The sequence below is a fragment of the Lolium perenne genome, chromosome 5 (assembly GCF_019359855.2).
Source record: "Lolium perenne isolate Kyuss_39 chromosome 5, Kyuss_2.0, whole genome shotgun sequence".
NCBI lineage: Eukaryota > Viridiplantae > Streptophyta > Magnoliopsida > Poales > Poaceae > Lolium > Lolium perenne.
The window spans coordinates 78,070,971-78,088,883 of NC_067248.2; positions in this window are offsets into that span (position 1 = coordinate 78,070,971).

Genomic DNA, 17,913 nt, shown 5'->3' on the forward strand with positions numbered 1-17,913 from the left:
GTACTGGGTATGTTTTCTGTCAACTCAGTACCTGCCAGAGTGTTGTTTGATTCGGGAGCATCGCATTCTTTTGTCACCGAAGACTTCGCATGCACAAGTAAAATTCAACCAATCAGTTTGAAACATGTTATGGTAGTTCAAATACCTAGATCAACAACCAAAGCTAGAAAAATTTGCAAAGATGTTCCTATCAGAATTCATGAAATTGATTTTTATGCAAACTTGATTGTACTGGGAGCCAAAGGTTTGGAAGTAGTACTGGGTATGGACTGGATGTCCAAACACCATGGATTGATAGACTGTGCCAAGAAGGCCATCACCATGACCAGTAGCACTGGAATACTAGTGGAACACATATCTAAAAGATTACCCAGAAAATTCACCTGCAACCAGAGTTTAGCCAAGCCAACCTTGGATCAGATTAGGGTCGTTTGTCGATACCCTGATGTGTTTCCTGATGATCTACCCGGTATGCCCCCAGATCGAGATATCGAGTTTATTATCGAGCTAATCCTTGGAACAGGACCTATAGCCCAGAGAGCCTATAGCATGAACCCGGCAGAACTAGTGGAGCTGAAGAAGCAACTGGATGACTTGTTAGCCAAAGGTCTGATTCGACCAAGTGCGTCGCCTTGGAGATCACCAGTTTTGTTTGTGGATAAAAAGGACGGTGCCACTCGTTTATGTACGGATTACCGTAAGCTTAATGATGTCACCATCAAGAACAAATATCCACTACCAAAGATAGAAGACCTGTTTGACCAGTTGACCGGTGCCACTGTGTTCTCTAAGATTGATCTTAGGACTGGTTATCATCAGCTGAAGATCCGTGCAACGGATATCCCCAAGACTGCCTTTACCACCAGATATGGGTTGTATGAATACAACGTCATGTCGTTTGGATTAACCAATGCCCCTGCTTACTTCATGAACCTCATGAATAAGATTTTGATGAACTTTCTGGATAAGTTTGTCGTTGTCTTCATCGACGACATCCTTATCTACTCCAAAACTGAAGAAGAACATGAGCAACATTTGGAGGTTATCCTAGAAACCCTTAGACAACACAAGTTGTATGCCAAGTTCAGCAAGTGCGAGTTTTGGTTGAAGGAGGTAGGATTCCTGGGACACATCTTGTCCGCAGGAGGAATTGCTGTAAATCCCACCAAAATCAAAACAGTTGAAGAATGGAAAGCCCCAACCACACAGACCGAGGTCCATGCATTTCTTGGATTAGCGGGATATTACCGCAGATTTGTTGAAGGATTTTCAAGCATTGCCAGGCCAATGACACAATTGTTGAAGAAGGACAAGAAGTTTGAATGGACTGATAAATGTGAAGAGAGCTTCCAGCAGCTCAAGACAAGACTAACCACAGCCCCCATCCTAATCATGTCGGACATCACCAAACCCTTTGACGTCTATTGTGACACATCTAAGATTGGTCTTGGATGTGTGTTGATGCAAGAAGGCAAGGTGATATCTTATCTGTCCTGGCAGCTGAAGCAGCATGAGCAGAACTACCCAACCCATGACCTTGAGCTTGCAGCCGTAGTGTTAGCCTTGAAAGTTTTGCATCATTACCTCATGGGTAATCGATGCGAGATCTATTCGGATCATAAGAGTTTGAAGTATATCTTCACCCAGAAGGAACTAAACATGAGGCAGAGAAGATGGATAGAACTGATAAAGGATTATGACCTAGAAATTCACTACCACCCCGGCAAGGCCAATGTGGTAGCGGATGCTTTGAGTAGACAGCTGTGTCAGGTGAACTCCATGATAGCAGCAGAACAGCCTAGTTAGTGAGCGATACCTAGCCAGCATAGAGTTACAGCCTACTTTGATTGGTCAGATCAAGGAAGCCCAGAAGGGAAATGCCAGCATTGACGGAATCAAGAGCCAAATTGCTGCAGGAAAGGCACCGGGATTCACCGAAGATGAAGAAGGAGTACTTTGGTACAACGGTCGCCTATGTGTACCGTCAGATTCAGAATTGAAGCAAGTCATACTGAAGGAGGCCCACGACACCCTATACTCTATCCACCCCGGAGGTACCAAGATGTAGCAAGATTTGAAGGAACAATTTTGGAGGCATGGAATGAATCGAGAAATCGGGAGCTACATCGCCAAGTGTGATATCTGTCAGAGAGTCAAGGCAGAACATCAACGACCAGCCGGACTGTTGCAACCCTTACAGATTCCGGAATGGAAGTGGGACTCAGTCGGAATGGACTTTATCACGGGACAGTGATACGTCGCAAACGTATCTATAATTTCTTATGTTTCATGCTACTTTTATTACAATACTTGAATGTTTTATACATACTTTACAGCATTATTTTACATTTTCCGGCACTAACCTATTAACAAGATCCCGAAGTGCCAGTTGCTGTTTTTCTGCTGTTTTTGGTTTCAGAAATCCTAGTAAGGAAATATTCTCGGAATTGGACGAAATCAACGCCCAGGGGCCTATTTTTACACGAAGCTTCCAGAAGACCGGAGAGGAAACGAAGTGGGGCCACGAGGCGACGACACGCTAGGGCGGCGCGGCCCAGGTGCTGGCCGCGCGGCCCTGTTGTGTCGCCACCTCGCGTCACCCCCTGACCTACCCTTCCGCCTACAAATAGCCTTCGTCGCGAAACCCCCTGTACCGAGAGCCACGATACGGAAAACATTACTGAGAGGCCGCCGCCGCCAATCCCATCTCGGGGGATTCAGGAGATCGCCTCCGGCACCCTGCCGGAGAGGGGAATCATCACCGGAGGGGCTCTACATCATCATGCCCGCCTCCGGATTGATGCGTGAGTAGTTCATCCTTGGACTATGGGTCCATAGCAGTAGCTAGATGGTTGTCTTCTCCGCTTGTGCTTTCATTGTTATAGATCTTGTGAACTGCCTAACATGATCAAGATCATCTATTTGTAATGCTACATGTTGTGTTTGGCGAGATCCGATGAATAGAGAATACTATGTTAAGTTGATTATCAATCTATCATATATGTGTTGTTTATGTTCTTGCATGCTCTCCGTTGCTAGTAGAGGCTCTGGCCAAGTTGATACTTGTAACTCCAAGAGGGGGTAATTATGCTCGATAGTGGGTTCATGCCTCCATTTAATCTGGGACAGTGACAGAAAGTTCTAAGGTTGTGGATGTGTTGTTGCTACTAGGGATAAAACATTGATGCTTTGTCTAAGGATATTTGTGTTGATTACATTACGCACCATACTTAATGCAATTATCTGTTGTTTACAACTTAATACTGGAATGGGTTCGGATGATAACCTGAAGGTGGATTATTTAGGCATAGATGCATGCTGGATAGCGGTCTATGTACTTTGTCGCAATGCCCTGATTAAATCACATAGTAATCATCGTTGATATGTATTGAATCTTTATTTGTCAATTGCTCGCCTGTAATTTGTTCACCCAGCATGTTAGTTATCTTATTGGAGAGACACCACTAGTGAACTGTGGACCCCGGTCCATTCTTTTACATCTGAATACATTCTACTGCTTTTACTGTTCTTTGCAAACAAACACCATCTTCCACTCGATACGCTTAATCCTTTGTTTTCAGCAAGCCGGTGAGATTGACAACCTCACTGTTACGTTGGGGCAAAGTACTTTGATTGTGTTGTCAGGTTCCACGTTGGCGCCGGTTTCACTGGTGTTGCGCCGCACTACACTCCTCCACCAACAACCTTCACGTGCTTCTTGGCTCCTACTGGTTCGATAACCTTGGTTTCTTTCTGAGGGAAAACTTGCCGCTGTGCGCATCATACCTTCCTCTTGGGGTTCCCAACGGACGTGTACATCTACGCGCATCAAGCCTGTTTTCTGGCGCCGTTGCCGGAGAGATCAAGACACGCTGCAAGGGGAGTCTCCACTTCCAATCTCTTTACTTTGTTTTTGTCTTGCTTTATTTTATTTACTACTTTGTTTGCTGCACTTAAACAAAACACAAAAAAATTAGCTGCTAGATTTACTTTATTTACTGTCTTGTTCTCTATATAAAAAACACAAAAAAATTAGTTACTCGCATTTACCTTATTTTCCTCTTGTTTATTTCATCATGTTTCCTCCTAAGTACACTCTAAAATACATACCGGTAGGCCGAGGGTCTATAATTGAAAGAGATAATATAGAAGATTTTTTCACTCATGTTAGTATAGCTGAGGATTTTGAAGATAGACACTTGGTAGAACTTGCTCCTACTTACGAAATTGCTGTTGCTTCTCTAGTACACATGTTGGAAATTAAATTTGTTAATCTTAATCCTATAATTCAGCATATGTTTCTTACACTCTCTGATATGGAGGAAGGAGAAAAGAATGATTTTGTCTTAGAAACTCTTCTAAAAGAATTTGGTGGTGTAGCAAGAGAGGCTAGAAAAGTCTTTACTAAATATAAAATGCTTGGTTCTTACACCAACTTTGTTAGTACCCTTGAGAAGATGGACATTGATAGGATGAAGTACACTAATAATGTTAATGATGGAGGGGACATTAAGACATCAATACCTTGTAAGCTTGTAGGAATGTTCGAGGCACTAGAAAAGAATTATGATTGGATTGTTCCCGAAAATTTATTTGATGAGAATAGCAAGCCTAAGAGTAATGAAAAGGGAGCCTGTGAAACTTACATAGATAAGATAACATGCATTGTAGAGGAAACTCCCAACTCCCAAGGTAATAATATTGATGCTTCTTCTCTTGATGTTACTTGATTTGCACTTTCTGCGCCTAGCTGAAAGGCGTTAAAGAAAAGCACTTCTTGGGAGATAACCCATGTTTCATTTTATTTACTGTATTGTTGAGTCTTGGAAGTTGTTTACTACTGTAGCAACCTCTCCTTATCATGTTTTCGTGCCAAGTAAAGTTTTTATGCTAAAGTTGATGTTATATTTGGGATCGCTGCGCAGAAACAGCATTGCTGTCTGTCACGAATTATAGCATAAGTCTCTGTAAAAAATTCGAAAAAATCTGCAAATTTACGAGCGTGATCCTCAGATATGTACGCAACTTTTATTAGTTTTGAGTTTTTCCATTTGAGCAAGTTAAGTGCCCCTTCCAGATGCATCTTTACGGACTGTTCTGTTTTTGACAGATTCTGTCTTTTATTTCGCATTGCTGCTTTTGCTATATTGAATGAGTTTCTTTGTTTCATTAACTTTCAGAAGCTTTGTGCAATGTCCAGAAGTGTTAAGAATGATTGTGTCACCTCTGAATATGTGAATTTTTGGTTATGCACTAACCCTCTAATGAGTTTGCTTGGAGTTTGTGTGAAGAAAGTTTTCAAGGGTCAAGAGAAGAGGATGATATACTATGATCAAGAAGAGTGAAAGGTCTAAGCTTGGGGATTCCCCAGTGGTTCATCTCTGCATATTTTAAGAATACTCAAGCATCTAATCTTGGGGATGCCCAATGCATCCTCTTCTTCATCGACAACATTATCAGGTCACTTCTAGTGAAACTATATTTTTATTCCGTCACATTTTTATGTTCTTTACTTGGAGCGTCGGTTTGTTTTTTTTTTGTTTTTTTTGAATAAAGTTGGATCCCCCCCATTCTTATATTGAAGATATTACGCTCCGCTTTTTCATATGGAACACTTGTGTTCTTAATTGTGCTTTAATGTTCATGGCGAAAGCTTATTGCTTCGTTAAATTGCTATTTGGTTGGAATTGGAAAGTGTTGCATATGGTTTGGCAATTTGGCAATTGTTTGAGCTCTCATAGATCATTTTTAAGGTCTTGCATCATGTAGTTTAATCTATTAATGAAGAACTACTGTAGAGCTTGTTTAATTTGGTTTGCATGATTGATCTCTCTAAGTCTAGATATTTTCGGGTAAAGTGTTTGAACAACAAGGAAGACAGTGTAGAGCCTTATAATACTTGCAATATGTTCTTGTGTGAGTTTTGCTGTACCTGTTCATACTTGTGTTGGCTTCAAACAACCTTGCTAGCCCAAACCTTGTACTGAGAGGAAATGCTTCTCGTGCATCCAAACATCTTGAGCCAAACTCCATGCCATTTGTGTCCACCTATTATGTGGTATTTTTCTGCCATTCCAAAGTAAATTACTTGAGTGCTACCTCTAAAATTTCATTCCTCTACCTTTACAATATATAGCTCATGGGACAAATAGCTTAAAAACTATTGTGGTGATGAATATGTAGTTATGTGTCTTAATTCTTATAAGTTGCTTGTTGAGCGGTAACCATGTTTTCTGGGGACGCCATCAATTTTACCTTTGTTGGATATCATGTGAGATGCTATGCATGTTCGTCTTGTCTGAAGTAAGTGGACTTCATGATCAAATGGTTTGAGTATGCATATGTTAGAGAAGAACATTGGGCCGCTAACTAAAGCCATGTATCATGGTGGAAGTTTCAGTTTGGACATACAACCTCAATCTGTTATGAGAATATTAACTGTTGTTGAATGCTTAAGCATTAAAAAGAGGAGTCCATTATCTGTTGTCTATGTTGTCCCGGTATGGATGTCTAAGTTGAGAATAATCAAAAGCGAGAAATTAAATGCGTGCTTTCTCCTTAGACACTTGTACAGGCAGCATAGAGGTACCCCTTTGTGACACTTGGTTGAAGCATATGTTATGCGATGAGAATCCGTGTTTCCGAGCTAAGTAGGACAAGGTGCGAGCACTATTAGTACTCTATGCATGAGACATGCAACTTGTAGGAAGTATTATGCATAGCACATATGAATTATTACTACCGTTGACAAAATTGTTTCTATGTTTTTAAAACAAAAGCTCTAGCACAAAAATAGTAATCCATGCTTCCCTCTGCGAAGGGCCAATCTTTTACTTTATTGTTGAGTCAGTTTACCCACTTCTTTCTATCTTAGAAGCAAACACTTGTGTTAACTGTGTGCCTTGATTCTTACATGTTTACTTATTGCACCTGTTATATTACTCTATGTTGACAAATATCCATGAGATATACATGTTACAAGTTGAAAGCAATTGCTGAAACTTAATCATCCTTTGTGTTGATTCAATGCATTCTACTTTGAATTTATTGCTTATGAGTTAGCTCTTATGCAAGTCTTATTGATACTTGTTTGAAAGTATTATTCATGAAAAGTTTTGCTATATGATTCATTTGTTTAGTCATTATCTTTGTTAGCAATCTTTTGTTAGAATCACTCCATTCATCTCATATGCATTACAATAATGTTGATCAAGATTATGTTGGTAGCATGTCACTTCAGAAATTATTTGTGTTATCGTTTACCTACTCGAGGACGAGTAGGAACTAAGCTTGGGGATTCTTGATACGTCGCAAACGTATCTATAATTTCTTATGTTCCATGCTACTTTTATTACAATACTTGAATGTTTTATACATACTTTACAGCATTATTTTACATTTTCCGGCACTAACCTATTAACAAGATGCCGAAGTGCCAGTTGCTGTTTTTTTGCTGTTTTTGGTTTCAGAAATCCTAGTAAGGAAATATTCTCGGAATTGGACGAAATCAACGCCCAGGGGCCTATTTTTACACGAAGCTTCAGGAAGACCGAAGAGGAAACGAAGTGGGGCCACGAGGCGACGACACGCTAGGGCGGCGCGGCCCAGGTGCTGGCCGCGCGGCCCTGTTGTGTCGCCACCTCGCGTCGCCCCCTGACCTACCCTTCCGCCTACAAATAGCCTTCGTCGCGAAACCCCCTGTACCGAGAGCCACGATACGGAAAACATTACTGAGAGGCCGCCGCCGCCAATCCCATCTCGGGGGATTCAGGAGATCGCCTCCGGCACCTTGCCGGAGAGGGGAATCATCACCGGAGGGGCTCTACATCATCATGCCCGCCTCCGGATTGATGCGTGAGTAGTTCATCCTTGGACTATGGGTCCATAGCAGTAGCTAGATGGTTGTCTTCTCTGCTTGTGATTTCATTGTTATAGATCTTGTGAGCTGCCTAACATGATCAAGATCATCTATTTGTAATGCTACATGTTGTGTTTGGCGAGATCCGATGAATAGAGAATACTATGTTAAGTTGATTATCAATCTATCATATATGTGTTGTTTATGTTCTTGCATGCTCTCCGTTGCTAGTAGAGGCTCTGGCCAAGTTGATACTTGTAACTCCAAGAGGGGGTAATTATGCTCGATAGTGGGTTCATGCCTCCATTTAATCTGGGACAGTGATAGAAAGTTCTAAGGTTGTGGATGTGATGTTGCTACTAGGGATAAAACATTGATGCTTTGTATAAGGATATTTGTGTTGATTACATTACGCACCATAATTAATGCAATTATCTGTTGTTTACAACTTAATACTGGAAGGGGTTCGGATGATAACCTGAAGGTGGATTATTCAGGCATAGATGCATGCTGGATAGCGGTCTATGTACTTTGTCGTAATGCCCTGATTAAATCACATAGTAATCATTGTTGATATGTATTGAATCTTTATTTGTCAATTGCTCGCCTGTAATTTGTTCACCCAGCATGTTAGTTATCTTATTGGAGAGACACCACTAGTGAACTGTGGACCCCGGTCCATTCTTTTACATCTGAATACATTCTACTGCTTTTACTGTTCTTTGCAAACAAACACCATCTTCCACTCGATACGCTTAATCCTTTGTTTTTAGCAAGCCGGTGAGATTGACAACCTCATTGTTACGTTGGGGCAAAGTACTTTGATTGTGTTGTGCAGGTTCCACGTTGGCGCCGGTTTCACTGGTGTTGCGCCGCACTACACTCCTCCACCAACAACCTTCACGTGCTTCTTGGCTCCTACTGGTTCGATAACCTTGGTTTCTTTCTGAGGGAAAACTTGCTGCTGTGCGCATCATACCTTCCTCTTGGGGTTCCCAACAGACGTGTACATCTACGCGCATCAGACTGCCCAAATCTAGCAAAGGAAATGATTCTATTTGGGTAGTGGTCGACAGATTGACCAAGGTATCCCATTTGATCCTTGTCAAGACCACCTATCAAGGCCCCAAGTTAGCGGAGCTATACATCTCAAGAATAGTCGCCCTGCACGGAACCCCGAAGTCAATAGTGTCAGATAGAGGATCACAATTCACCTCAAGATTCTGGCAGAATGTACAGGAAGGACTCGGAACCCGATTAAATTTCAGCACCGCCTATCACCCTCAGACTAATGGACAGACTGAAAGAGTCAACCAGATACTCGAGGACATGTTGAGAGCCTGTGTACTGGAATATGGATCCAAGTGGGAAGACTGCTTGCCATATGCAGAATTCTCGTACAACAACAGTTACCAAGCTAGCTTAAAGATGGCCCCCTTTGAAGCCCTGTACGGAAGGAAGTGCGTACCCCTCTGAATTGGTCGGAAGTCGGAAAAAAGCCAAGTCTTTGGACCAGATGTTCTCCGAGAAGCCGAAGAGAAGGTGCACAAGATCCGCGAGTACCTCAAGACTGCTCAATCAAGACAGAAGAGTTACGCCGACAAGAGACGCCGAGAGATGACCTTCGAGATCAGAGATTTTGTTTATCTCAAGGTGTCACCCCTCAAAGGAATGCAGAGATTCCAGCTGAAAGGAAAGCTCGCGCCCCGATATGTCGGACCCTTCAAAGTTCTGAGTCGCCGAGGAGAAGTGTCTTATCAACTGGAACTGCCGGAAGAAATGTCGGCAGTGCACAATGTGTTTCATATCTCACTGCTCCGGAAATGCTTGGAAGTACCGGAGAAGACCGAAGTGTTCAAGAATATCAATCACCGATCGATGGATATCAACACGGACTTGACGTATCGCGAAGTGCCTATTCGCATCTTGGAAGAAGCATACCGAACCACCCGCACCAGGAGTATCAAGTTCCTGAAGATTCAGTGGAGCAATCACACAGAAGAAGAAGCCACCTGGGAACGAGAAGAAGACATGAAGAAGGAATACCCAGATCTCTTTAGTACCTAGTTTTCTTTAAGATCTCGGGACGAGATCTTTTGTAAGGGGGAAGGGTTTGTAACATCCCAAAACTTCAATAAAGAGATAAAGAGAGAATTCCCAAAACCCAAATTTGAGAACCAACAAAAACTTTTTATCATTATATAGTGCTATGCATATAGATCACCTTGTTAATTATTTGAGTGTGCATTTTTCCATGATGCTTGCTTGTGGGATTACACTTACACTTACACTCAAACCCTAACCATGATCCCTTGATCATCCAAATACAAAGAAAAAGAAAGGAGAAAAGAAAAGATAAAAACTTACCTCAACACACACATAGGGCTTATGCCATTTTTATTCTTATCCTAGACCACTTTGGCTTGCACCATTGTTTGGATATGGTTACTAAACACATTTAAACACCTTTGAACTCAAAGAAACTCAAATCAAATGAAAATCAAATGCAAATTCCAAGTTACATGCAATATGGTCACATGTGCCATTCTTAGCCTGATGCCCACTTTGAGACCTGATATTTAGAGATTTCCTTTCTAAACTTTGCCCAACCTTTGCACCTCATCCAAGACAACATAAAAGTGAACAACTTTGCTCAAGCAACCCTACGCAAACTCTCATTGGATTCAAAGATATCATCAAGCAAAGTTGGAACCAAATTACAAAGTGTAGATCATGTGCATTTTGTGATTTTGCATTTCAACACCCCTTGGACCACCACCACCACCATTCTACTGCAAATATTATTCAAATCAAACCCACCAAATTTCACTCACAAATTCCAAAGAAATTCTCTTGCGGCCATTTCAACAAACACCCTGTGTGCACAAATTTGCAAAACAGACACATTGCAATGTCCAACAGATCATAGCCTAAACCATCACCATTAGGTCACCATTTGTACTCTCCTGACCTCTCTCTCCACCCTGCCAAACACAATAGACAAATTATGGTACACAAATTCATCATCATTTGAATAAAACCATGCCATGTCGTGGCATGGCATGACCTCACCATGCGAACTCTCCCTCTGGCCTTCCCCAGCGTGCACCACCTTGCCATCTAGCCTCTACACACTCCACTGAACCTCCTCGACATGAGCCACGACGAAATCGTGCACCAGACACGCCAGGAACGCGACGCCCAGACGTGCCAGTGACGTGCACGCGCGCGCCAGAGCGCGCACGGCGAACGCCACGGGCACGCCAGAACGCGACGACGCCAGCACGCATCCGTTGACCCCTGCACACGTCCCTTGCGCCACCAGCTCCGCGACGTCACCCTGCGCCGCCCAGACATGGCCATTGGCCCACGGGAACGCCGTGCACCTCGCCCACGCCGCCGACGTCCGCCACGGCCCTGCAAGCTCCCGTCACCCTCTCGTCCTCGTATGTGCATGGTGTTCCCCACAATCAAGCGCAGCATGACCGCATTGACATTGCCTACACGCACGCGTCAGCACCAGTGGCCAAGCGCTGATGTAGCATCGTCGCCGACGATGAGGTCACCGCCAGAGCAGCAGCACCCCTCGCTGCTATAAAAGGAGCATAACCCAGCCTCCAAACTCCACACCATTCGCTTCTCCTCACTCCTCTGGCTCGCCAATCCCTCTTCCCCTCTTCGATTCATCCCTCCTTCACCGGCATTTCGCCGGAGTAGCCCGCCAGTACACCACACCCTTGCCAACGAATTCGTCCACCCCAAGCTCTCCCACGACCACCGTCGAGTTCGCCGTCGTCGACAACGTAGCCGTGCACCTCGCCGTCGACCACCGGAGCTCCGACGTGCTCGCCGACCCCCTACCTCCGCCGTGCCTGCCGCTGTTTCTCGCCGCCGACGACGATGCCTCTCCACCGTCAGATCATCTTCTAATCCGACGCTCCACACGCCGCGTACCGGTTCGGTGAGTAACCCCCACTGACGCGTGGACCCCACGCTGTCAGCTGGCCCGTTGCGCTTGACGCACTACTGGGCCGGCCCACCTCTAGTTTCCCCTGCGCAGCCCATTTCCTTTCCCGCCTAAGCCCATTAATTCAAATAGAGATTTTCGAATTTAATTAAATACTCTCAGATGCTGTTTTCAAAATTAAATAGGATAAAATCCACCAAACCAAATTTGACAAAAAAATTTATTTGGAAACCTTGTTAAAATATCTACAAGACTACACTGGTCTCAACCTTATATTAATTGTAGAATAAATGTGACAAAATAAACAAGGCAGGGCCTTTTGCCACTTAAATTAATTATTAAAAATTAAATAAAAATGCTTTTAAGTTGATTCCAACTCTCAAAAATCATATTTCATAATATCTATCTAAATCTGTAAAAATATTGCATAGTTGTTTGTATGATCATGGCTTAGTTTAAAAATTGGCCCTATGGCAAGTTCTAGTGCATTTTATATGTGCAACATCATTTGTTAAAAGTTATGAGAGCTTCTCTCTCATTTAAATCTTGTCTCAACTAAATTAATATGAGGTAGAGACCATGGTCAACTAAAACTCATATTAAATTAGTTGATGATATTAAATCATTACCATGTATTATTAAAAATCATGAGGTGCATCACCTCATTTAAATCATTTTCCAAATTGATACTTATGAAGAGGTTGACTTTGGTCAACCTTGGTCATATGCTATTAATTGAGGAAATTAAATCTTAATAAGATTCAACGAGAGGAAATTATTTCTCTCAGGAATTAAATAGAAACCCTAATTAATATTTGTAATGAGAGGAAATTATTTTTCTTAAGAATAAAACAAAGTCAACTCACATAATAAGCATGTTGTGATGATAGTGTAGTTTGAGTGACTCATGTGTGTGCTTAGTCTAGTACTTAAGCTTTGTGTGGTGATTGTGTGTATTGTATTCGTATTTAGACGCTAGTACCGAGGAGTACACCGAGGAGGAGGAGGTTTACTTCCAAGGAGAGGAAGACCACTTTGACCAGTACACCACTCAAGGAAAGCTAATATTCTTGCAATGTGCAAAGCTCCAAGAGCAAAGCACCCCCACACTTTACTTTATGTTTACTAAGCCCATCCCAAGTTTTTACTACAAGCTTTTACTTACAAGTTTTATGGCTTTATTTTATCAAAGTACTTTTTGATTCATGATTCACTTGGTCTAGAGTAGAACAAGGTCATCAAAGATAGCCTATGAAAATCAAAGCTAGTTAGCACCTCTCATGACTAGTGGCTAGTGCTAAATAGATAAAATTGACTACTCTAGATGGGAACATTGTGATATGAAATGACTTTGAAGGATTTGAAGGTGAATATGACTTGAATGAAATGAATGACTTGGTGAATTTGTTAAAAACTAATGGTTGGGTTTGGATGCGATACCATTCCAATATACAAGTACCCCCACAATACCTGATTATGGGTAGGGTCTAACTAGAAGTTCATATGTCTTAGTATGGGTTCCCTCTAAACAAGCGTCATAGGGGTTATGCCGAGGCTGGCTCCGATAAATGTGAAATGATGTGAAATGACGTGAATGAGGTGAATTGTCCGGCCCAAGCCCTGTGCAGTTCCCGGGTTGACGGTTTGTCTCCACCGGGAGGCCAAGCTCATGGGGAGAGGTGCCTATACTAGGATGTGTAAGTGAAAGGTTAGGGTTGATGATCCGCGTACTGAGTTACGATTATTCAGAGTTATCTCTGACGGATGTAATCGAATGTTGTGGCACAAGTGTGCAACCTCTGCAGAGTGTAAAACTATTTGAATAGCCGTGTCCACGGTTACGGACAATTGGAAAGGTCATACTGTTCCGTCATTAGACCTTTACTTGAAAATGATGGTTGAATTTGAAGTGGTGACTTGAATTTGAAACCCAACTAAGTTGTGGGAATGACACTAATGTTCCCACTTGAGTTAGTTAGCTTATGAATGGTCTAAAAGAAATGCTTATGAACTAAAATTGGCTTTATGCAAATAAAACTAGAGCTTAGCACCCCATACTAAAATTGATAGTAATTACATTAGTATTAGTTTGCGAGTACTTTAAAGTACTCACGGCTGTGTCCCTGGCAATTCAAATGGCCAGAATATAAAGAGGAGCAGCAATACAAGGATGACGGTCAGCAGGACGTCTACAACAACTAGGAGTCGCCTAACGTCAAGCGTTGGCATGTGGAACTAGATCGTCCACTTTTATTACGCTTCCGCTACTATGTTGTTCGTTGATCAATAGATCAACTATTTGTGTAAGATTGGATCATGTGATCCCCTTGTGTAAGACAATGATGGTTTGTAATGAATGATGACTTATGATATCAACTGTTATGTCTCGCAACAACAATATTCCTGGGATTGCGATGAATGACATAATAGGCATCTAGACTTAAAAATCCGTGTGTTGACACTCTGCCTCGTCGCTCCCCAGGCTGCGCACCGTGGAGCAGGAGTAGGAGAAGCGCACGCCGCCTGCGACCTCGTCCTCGATCTCACCACCGAGGAGCCGCACACCCTCGACCTCTGACGCCGCCTGCGACCTCGTCCTCGACCTCACCGCGGAGGAGCCACACACCTTCGACCGCTCACGCTGCTGCGCATCCTTCCCAGGTAGCCGCCGTGCTCCTCCCCTCCTCCTCCTCTGCTAGGTTGACTGCTAGGTGCTACTCCTGCTGCTTGGTGCTCCCCCTCGAGCCGGCAATGCTGCTGCTGCTCGGTGCTCCCCCTTGAGCCGGTGATGCTGCTGCTGCTCGGTGCTCCCCCTTGAGCCGGCACTTCTGCTGCTGCTTGGTGCTGCTACTGCTAGATAGGTTGATGTTGTTGTTAGGTGCTGCTGCTGTTAGGCTGCTGTTAGGTGCTGCTGTTGTTAGGTGCTGCTGCTGTTAGGCTGCTGTGATTTCTGTCATGATGATGCTATAGAAATGTGGCTTCCATACTCTGTAATTGCTCAATTACTCTGCTGTTCATCAAATCAAGGTTAAAATAAGTTAATCATGATGGAAATGTTCTCTGTTAATTAGCTGTATTCTGAGTATAGTTTCTCTGTTAATTAGGTACTAGCTACTAGCTAATGTTCTCTAAAAATTTGGAAATGTTCTCTGTTGAAATGGAAATTTGGAAATGTTATCTCTTGACAGTAGGTTTAGTTGTTTGAAAATTCGGAAACGTTCTCTGTTGAAATGGAAATTTGGTGTTGTGTCTGCATTTGGCTGCTATAGTATATATCTTGCAAGGTTTTGTTTTGCTAGGTGCTGCTGCTAGCATGCATATTAGTGCTACCAAATGAGGAATTTTGATTTCACAAAAGGTGGTTCTCCTTATGCTGAGAGCAAATGTATTTCTTTGTAGTTCATTGGAGTTCATAGGAATGCTCTCTGTAATTTTGATTTCACAAAAGGATTTCATAGGAATGCAGCTAGTTCTTTGTAGTTCAGCATTTCCATTGATCTTGGACTCTTGGTAGTGTAGCAAGAAAGGAAGAGGGAAAATATCATGGAAAATATCATGGAAAAGCTGTTTTTGTTCCAACTGTCCATACTGTGTGACTTTACCATGCAACCAATGCCTCACACACACTAATTAGCAGTATACTGGTTCATTCTCTAGTTTAGTTCATACACACTAATTTAGTTCTAACTGTTGATGCTCACAGTGTTCATTTTGATGTTTACAGCACTAGTTGTAGCAGCACCTGACCGCCAGGCGCACCTTGGAGCAGCAGCTGGAGAAGCACGCCGTGCCGCCCTCGACCGCTGACGCTGCCACAGAGGACCACCGCCGCACTTGCAGACAGGTAGCCCCCGATGCCCCTCCTCCTCCTCTAGTGTTGTTGCTTGCTGGTGCTACCTAGGCTGCTGCTAGGTAGCTCTTTTATTTTTAGAGGTGAGGTGCTGCTAGGTGCATGTGCTAGGTAGCTCTTTATTTTTAGAGTTCAAAGCTTACTGACTTTTTTATTTTGAACATTTGCAAGGCTGAGACTTGGAGCAGGAGCAGGAGAAGCATGCCGCGCCACCCTCGACTACTAACGCCGCTGCAGAAGACCTCACCTCTCGACCCGGAGCAACACCTCACCTCTCGGCGACTCCCCGCGACTCACGGTGAGCAACACCTCACCTCTCCTGCTTGCTGGTGCTATCTGCTAGTGCTGCTGGTGCTTGCTGCTGGTGCTTGCTGGTGCTTGCTTGATGGCTGGAGCGTCGTCCTTTGTTATTGCTGCTAGTGGTAAGTGTTGTTGTGCTAGCTTGGTGCTGCTAGCTATTGCATGCTTTTTGCTGTGCTAGCTTGCTGATGCTAGCTGCTGGCAAGTCTTTGGTGTCTTTGTTAGCTGGCTGGTCTTTGCTAAATTTGGTGTCTTCTTGTTGCTGGTGCTTCTTGGCTGATGTTCTTCTTCTTGTTTGGTGTTCTTTGCTGTTGCTGGTTCTGCTAGCTGCTGCTGCTGTGATGTGATTCCCCTGTCGTGCACCTATGGTGTATTTTTGTGTCATTTTCTTGTGCAGGGATCGACAGAGTTGCCCATTATCGCTGAAATGTTGACTCATTTCCGTTTCGGCGAAAATGGGGCACTCATATGTCCATAAATTAGCATAGGTCATGCCCAATTTTTCCGTGAAATCTTGCGCTAACTTTATGCATTTTTTCCTACTTAGTTCCAACATGGCCAACAACAAAGAGGCCGGCGGCAGCAGCAGCAAGCCATTCTGGATGCTAACCGATGAAATGGAGGTGATGGAGTCACAACCTCGCCGCGACGACGCCGAGGATGATAGCACCGATCCAGAGTACCGAGCGGATGATGCCGCCGAGGATGACACCACTGATGGTGTCGGCGAGGATGACACCACGGATGGTACCGGCGAGGATGACACCGGCGCACCAAAGAAGCTACGGAGGGAGCGTCGCCCGAATGTGCTTAGCACCGTGAAGCAGGCATTCACCGAAGTGAACGCCAGTGGGCATCCAACGGTGCCCCCTGATTTAGTCAAAGGGTACGCAGCCCAACTCGGGTGCATCCTCCGAAGCACGGTCTCGATCAACACCGAGAACCTCAGGCATCCTGACCGAGCGAATTTGCGCACCCTCCTCTTCAAGAAGCTGCACGAACGATACGAGTTCCCGGTGGACTGCTCAGAAAAGCGTCTCATGCGGAACAAAGTGCACAATGCCGCCCTCACGAAGATGAGCACTGCCCTCGCTAGTTGGAGGAACCGAGTGAAGAAAATGATTCAGAAAGGTGAGAGTTACGAGAAGATCAAGGAGTCAAATCCCTCGATCACCGAGCAAGACTCGCTGATTTCAAGATCAAGTGCGAGAGCGAGTCAACGTCGGATTCTAGTCAGTGGGGGAAGGACATGCGAAAACTGAACTTAGGCACCCACAAACTTCGTCCTGGCGGTTTTAGGGTGGCGCAACCGAAATGGGACGCGCGGATGAGGAGCGTGTGAAGAACAGCCTCGAGCCCCTCTTCTCGCAATACAAAAACAAGCAAACCAGGAACTTTCTCCTGGCCCAGTACCGTATTGACCCGAAAACAAAGGAGCTCACCACCACTCCGAAGGTGAAGCAGTTTGAGGCTCTTCTGGTAAGGAATGCACCCGCTTAATTAGCTCCTTTATTGTTGCATTCTTATTGATGAATCCAAATTTCTAAATGGTTCATGCATGTTCCTCCCGTAGGCTAAGGAGGTTGCTGCGGAAAGTGAAAAGGAAGCTAGTAGCGGCGCGGGGTCCACGAGCTCCTCGCAGTGTGCCCCTTGGGACAACCCTTTAAATAGGGCGTTGAATGCCCACAAGAAGAGGGATCCATTGAGTAAGCCGATGTCGGCTGGTAGTGTGGTCGGCGAAGGATGCTCTATGAAATGGTCAGAATACTATAAGTCGGGGAAAAGGAGAAAAAGGCCACCATCGATGAGAAGGAGGTCGCACATCTCAAGGCACAAGTTGCGCAGATCCCGACATTGGTCGAGGAGCAAGTGCGGCAACAAGTGCAACATATCGTGGAGACCCAACAGAGGACGCAACGACAGCAAGTGGAGGACCAA